Source organism: Molossus molossus, unplaced genomic scaffold (genome assembly GCF_014108415.1).
Source record: "Molossus molossus isolate mMolMol1 unplaced genomic scaffold, mMolMol1.p scaffold_m16_p_5, whole genome shotgun sequence".
Classification (NCBI taxonomy): Eukaryota; Metazoa; Chordata; class Mammalia; order Chiroptera; family Molossidae; genus Molossus; species Molossus molossus.
This window is the reverse complement of record NW_023425388.1, coordinates 99,371,934-99,378,713: the sequence shown is the minus strand read 5'-3', so window position 1 is coordinate 99,378,713 and position 6,780 is coordinate 99,371,934. Positions and strand designations below refer to the sequence as shown.

The window sequence follows — 6,780 nt, the reverse complement described above, 5'->3', positions numbered from 1 at the left end:
ACTTGTACAGGTGGGTTATGGTATCTATAACTTATTTTGGGATAGGAAAGGGATGCTACAAAAGGGAGTAAACTGTCTTACAGGGTTTAAAAGTGCTATCTATGGAGAGAGAACAAATGACAACCTGCTTTTAGTTTCATAGGTATCACAGACTAAGAGACAGAATAAAAAGGTGAGGGGGTGGCTGTTGTCAAAAATCCTTCTCATTTACACTCCTAGAAAGAGTAAATTCCTTTCCGATGGTGACACAGTTTCTATTCTTTTCACTATCCTAATGTTCTATTTTTTAAATTTATAAAGTTTTCAATTTATATAGAAATATATGGGCCACATAGATCAAAATTGTTTTTATAACTGAAGAATTAGGGCAGGGAAATGTGCCTAAATGGAGTTAAGTATAATATACACTCTTGCCCAGGTTCTACAATCATGTTTAACTACAGTATGTCTTTATGCACTTGTATATTTTTTTCTGCCTTATGTTATATGCTCATCATGCCAAAAATACCTGTGATTACTATGGTAAATAAAGGCATAATAATCATCATGTTTATTAGCTTTAAAGAAAGGTTCCTATTAACAAGTACATAATGAACTCCACACATAAAACAAGTTGGAAACAATTTTCAAACATGTGATCAAGTTAAACACACATTCCTGTGTTCTGATCAAAGAACTGAAGTATCAAGTAAGTGCCAACAAAAGTGGAAATCATATGTTCATACATAAAGAATGAAATAGTTTTTCATATATTATAATCTTATTTAATTTCTAAAACATCAGTTTATCTTTCAATGCTGTTATGGTTATTATAAATGAAACCAAATTAGATTTACCTGTTATTTATATCATGTTGCTTAATTAAATCAATGACATGTTTTTGCTAAAGTTTCAGTGTTTTTCTTATTTTTAATTTTTTAAAGTAAAAGTCACTACACTTATAATTGAATAGTGGCAGCAGAAAGTAAGGAGGAGAGTTATATGGTCTCAAGTAGAGGGAAACTCTGAATAGAAAAAATTTGGCTCAGTTCCATAATAGATTTCCAATTTTTTACCTAATTCATTGTGAGGTAATTCTAAATGAAAGTGATGAATGCTTCATCTTCTAAAATAGACCAGAAAATGCTGATGAAATTTTTTATTCTTACTACCAATATCAATGCACATAAGGGGAGAAAAAGTGTTTTCTTCGTTCTCTCATATGAAGAACATAGAGCTAATAAAGGAATTTAAAAATATTCTATGAAGTTATATAAAATATATGTATTATATCAGGAATAAAATTATTTTGAAAATTATTTATTATATTCATTTGGAATAATCCTAATGTCTTGGAGTCTTTAAAACATATGATACTTGTCTTTCTCTGACTGGCTTATTTCATTTTTCATATGATTTCACTTACATGTGGAATCTAATGAACAAAATAAACTAACAAAATAGAAATAGACTCACAGACAGAATAGACTGACTGCTCTCAGAGGAAAGGGGCTAGGGGCTCTGTAAAAAGTTAAAGGGAATAGGCAAGCAAACAAATAAACAAAACCCAACAAAAACTTATAGACACAGACCACAGTATGGGGATTACCAGAGGGAAAGGGGCTGGGGGGGGGGGGGGGAGAAGAGGATAAAGTCAGGATGAATGGTGATGGAAGGTGACTGACTTGGGGTGGTAAACACACAATACAATATACAGATGATGTGTTATAGGATTGTACACCCGAAACATATATAATTTTATTAACTAATATCACCCCAATAAATTCAATAACATTTAAAAATTTTTAATAGAAAACATACGAAATGATGATAGTGTACTCATCACGGGAAAACAATATATTTAAATAGCATGTCACTGTTTAAATAGTTTTGACTAAAGCAAATATCATTGTTTGACTTTTCTGTGAAGATAAAATGATTTTTCCTATCGTGCCTGCTAGTGTGGGAAAAAGGAGCCTGCTAGTATAGAAACTCCAGATATCACCTGTAAAACAAATACTAGAGGGCACTGGGACATTGAAAAGTGGAGAGGAGAAGGCCAAAAAACTAGTGTTCCCCCTGGACACAAAGAATGTTCTAGTTTTCTTTTGCTTCATTTAATCCAGAACGGGTGCTGGGGAATCCAGTAAACTGGAAATGCCAATGGACAGACAAAGAACAACCAGCACTTGCTTTCTAGCCAAGGTACCAGGAAAGGGGAAGTTAGCAAGACATAAACCTTTTGAAAGCAAATGCTCTATTGCAGCCAAATACCAGAACAAAAAAATGAAACAAAACACATTTCAAAAACAAAAAACAACTGTGGGTCATCCAGATGTAAGTCACCAATGACTAACTGCAAGAAGAGACTTTTGCTAGAAAATAAAAAGGACTCCTTCCCAACCTCCCATTCCACTAGAGTTGTAACACAGAAGACAAATGGGGAGCCTGACTTGCACTGTACCTCATGGCCTCTCCCTCCTGTGGGTGTCAGAGGAGGACACATTGGAAAATACAGTCATGTGTCAGTTAATGATGGGGATACATTCAGAGAAATGTGTCATTAGGTAATTCTGAAGTTGTGTAAATATCAGAGTGCACTCATACAAACCGAGGTAGTATATCTTACTATACATCTAGGCTATATGGTATAGCCTATGAATCTTAGGCTACAGACCTATATAGTATGTATCTGTATTAAATACTGTAGGAAATTATAATTTGATGTTATTTGCACATCTAATCATATCTAAACATGGAAATGGTATAGTAAAACTACAGAATAAAAGGTTAAAATTGGTACCTGGATAGGGTAATTACCATGAATGGAGCTCATAGGGTTAGAAGCTGTTCTGGGTGAGTGAGTGAGGAGTGAGTGAATGTGAAGACCTAGGACATTACTGTACACTGTTGTTCATAAATACTGTAGACTTCGGCTACACTACATTTATAGAAACTTTTTTTTTCTTTTACAATAAGTTTATCTTAGTTTGCTGTACCTTTTTTACTTTATAAGCTTTTTAATTTTGTTTTTAACTTTTTTTTTCTTTTATAACACAGTTGAAAACAAACACATATTTGCCTTGGCCAGTTTGGCTCCATGGTAGAGTGTCAGCCCATGGATCAGAGTCTCGGGTTCAATTCCAGCCAAGGGCATATACCTTAGTTGCAGATCAGCCTGGGCCCTGGTCGGGGTGGTGCAGGAGGCAACAAGTTGATTGTCTTTCTCACATTGATGTGTCTCTCTCTCTCTTTCTCTGCCTCCCTCCCTCCTTCCACTCTATCTGAAGATAAATGGGAAAATATCCTTGGGTGAGAACTTAAAAAAACAACAAAACAAAACACATTGTATAGCTGGACCAATATATTTTCTTTCTTTATATTCTTACTCTGTAAGTAATTTTCTCTATTTATTTATTTATTTATTTTTTTAAACTTTTAAAACAATAAATGAAGACACAAACACACACCCTAGCCTAGACCTACAGACGGTCAGGATCATCAGCGTTACTGTTTTTCACCTCCACATCTTGTCCCTTTGAATGGTCTTCAAGGACAATAACACACATCACTGTCATCTCCTGTGATAACAATGCCTTGCTCTGGAATACAGTACTTCCTAAAGAAACTACCTGACTCTTTTTGAGGAGATGTCATGCTTTTAATAAATATATTTATAGTGGTTTTCCAGTTTTAAAAAAATTTATTATAGATTTTCTTGGCAGCAGATAACGTACCATGAACATTCCTCTCTTTGATGAAAACCTTTTGGTGTTGGGGTCCATGTTTTCAAACTCTCAAAGGAGCTGGTTGAGGTCTGCAAAAGTTTCTACTAAACACTTCACTGTTAGTTTTCTTGGGGGTTCTTGTTTTTCTTCTCCATAGTTTTCTTTTCTCCTTCCTTTTTTTTTTTTTAACTATGGTTCCTGTGCAAGTTCCAACAACTTCTCACTAGTCAATTCTTCATGAATAAACTCTAGGAGTTCCCTAATGTCATTCTTATCCACACCAGCTTAAAGTTCTTTGTTATCTCAACCACAACTTTGATTTTTTGCAACCTCCTCAAACTTGGCAAATCTTTTGAAGTCATAGATAAACTTTTGGAGTATCATTTGTCCAGATGCCATTCATGTAATCCGATTGAACTACCATCATGTATGCAGTCTGTCCTTGACTGAAACATAATCACATGGTGCGTGATTAAAGTAACAAGGCTCTCCTAGCTCACCCAGCCAAGGAGGGATCAGTGGGAGAAGACTGAGGAACTAAAAGTTTTGTGCCTGTCTGGCAATAATGAGGAGTTACCCTTCTCCAGTTGGAGGAAGAGTTGAAACTTGAGTTTCTATCCCCACTAGGCAATAACTAGATGTCCCTTCCTATCCCTCCCACCAACAAAAAAATACACATTATATTAAAACACTCAAAGTAGACCATATCCTGAGACATAACACACTCAAATTTTTAAATTTGAAATCATCAGTGTGTGTTCTCTGTCCACTTAGACTCAAACTAGAAATCAATAAAATAAAAATAATATGAAAATCTCCAAACACTTGGAATAGACTCACACAAATTTGGCCAGCTGATTTTCTGACAAAGGTGCAAAAGGATGTTAGTAGAAAAATACAGCCTTTTCAGTAAATGGTCCTAGAGCAATTGGATATACACAGCCAAAAATAAATATTTAGGGTGGGGCAGAGGTAGGTTTGCAGTGGTGAGTGCACAAAGCACAGAACTGATTCTTATATTATTAATTATTGCATTGTTTTCCGTACAAACAACTGTAAACCTGCTTTTGCACAACTCTAAAACTTCAGTTAAGTATCACATTTTAAACAAAAACAACCTAAAAAGGATGGCTTATTTAAATGTAAATACAAAATTGTCAAAATTTTAGAAAATAATAGAAAATATTAAGGATTTAGGTGAAGACTTCTTAGATGTGACAACAAAAGCATGATGAATGAAATTAAAGTTGACAAATTGGACTTTATAAAAATTAAAAATGGTTGCTCTATTAAAACCCTCTTGGTCTTAAGGTGGCTGCCGGGCGGCTGGCCCCTCACCGGTGAGTAGAGCTGTTTGCGGAGCGGCTCCCGGGCGGCTCGGGCTCCAGCGTGAGGGGTCTGGACGGCCCGGTTCGGTTCGGGAGTGAGGGAGCCAGTGTGCGCGCGTCACAGCCTGTCCACCGAGCCGCCCCGGGCCCACCGGAGCGTCGCCGGGCGGCCTCGATTTGCTCGGAAGGGGCGTGGCAGCGCCTTCCCCAGCCTGGTGGTTGGACAGGGCTTCTCCGTCCCCCTCCGGCCCAAGTGAGAGGGGCGAGGAGGAGCCTTCCGATTCGGGACACAGGCTCCGGTTCACAGTGCTGTGTCCCCGGAGAGAGCTGTGGTGAGGGGGACTGTCAGCAGGCTGGACGTGTGTCCCGGAGCCTTCGGCACCAGTGCGGTGCGCGGGTGGCCATCGCGTTTGCGGCCCCGAGGGGACGCCGGCCCCAGACAGCCTGCGGAGTTCCGGGCTGTGCGGCCAAGCAGGAAACGGTGGACCTTGCAGAGCCCCCTCCTGCTGCCTCGAACCCCAAGAAAAGATGTGGAGTGGGCTGCTACCTTCTGGCCTAAATGAAAGTGATGTTGAGTTGAACTCTGAAGATGAAGACACATTAGAGAACTCTGGACTTAACTTACAGGAAGATAAAGGAGATGTGACCTTTACAAAAACAGAGATCTCAGATTTCCCTACAGATGGACCAAAAACTGAAGCAGAGGCTAATGTAAATACATACGAACACTGTCCCTCTGGAATTCCCTTACATATGTGGAATAAATTTCAAGAATTGCATAAAAAACACTCTGAACAGAAAATCTCAACTTCAGGATTTAGAAGGAAAAAAAGAAAGCGCTCTAGAAAAGGTAAATTGAAGAATGAAGCAGAATCTCATAGTGAGCAGTCCCCAAGTGAAACCCAGTAGAAGGAACTTACCCAGTATTTTGGAGTCAATGACAGATTTGAACCCCCTGTTAAAAAGAAAAAAGTTGAGAAGTCAGGCCTTGAAAAGAGTATAGACAAGGCTGTGGAAGAGTGGAATATCGAGAAGGCCGAGGAACTCAGCAACCGGCTAGCTACCCGAGAGCTTGGTGTAAAAATTGCCAAAGCAATTGCCTGCCATAACTTTGTAAAAGCCAAAAAGGAAGCTGAAAATTCACAGATTGCTCAAAAAAAAGAAGAAACTTGCATGGGGATTTGAAGCGAAGAAGAGATGGGAAACAAAAAGCAACATGGGATACATGTAACCTGCCAGTGTTCTTCAAGGTTGTGTGTCTTTTCTTGACCTTTTACTGAGTCTTCAGTTGCTTAATTGACTGAAAAGATATTCCTGCTTATGTTAAATATGTCAGGAAACTGGTAGAAGTAGAAAAAATAAGCATCACATTTGGGGGTTGATTATCAGTCTTTTCTAAAGAGTTCATCCTATTGAAGTGAACACTTATTTTTTTCGAGAGACAGCTATGGGAGGGGCAGGCCAGGGACTGGAATAAAATGTTCAGCGAAAGCAGTTCTGAGAGGGAAGTTCATAGCACTACATGCCTACCTCAAAAAAGAAGAAAAATCTCTAATAGACTATCTAACCTCACAACTTAAAGAACTAGAGAGCAAACAAAAAGAAAACCCCAGAGCAAGTAGAAGGAAGGAAATAGTAAGGATCAGAGCAGAAATAAATGACATAGAGACCAAAAAAACAATTCAGAGGATCAATAAAACAAAGAGCTGGTTTTTCGAAAAGATAAACAAGATTGATGGACCCTT

The 6,780-nt window shown here is 38.1% G+C and overlaps 1 pseudogene; it reads left to right on the top strand.

The window, feature by feature from the left end:
• The first annotated feature begins 5,539 nt into the window (after nt 1-5,539).
• Nucleotides 5,540-6,358, top strand: LOC118617624 (annotated as a pseudogene).
• Nucleotides 6,359-6,780: the final 422 nt, after the last annotated feature.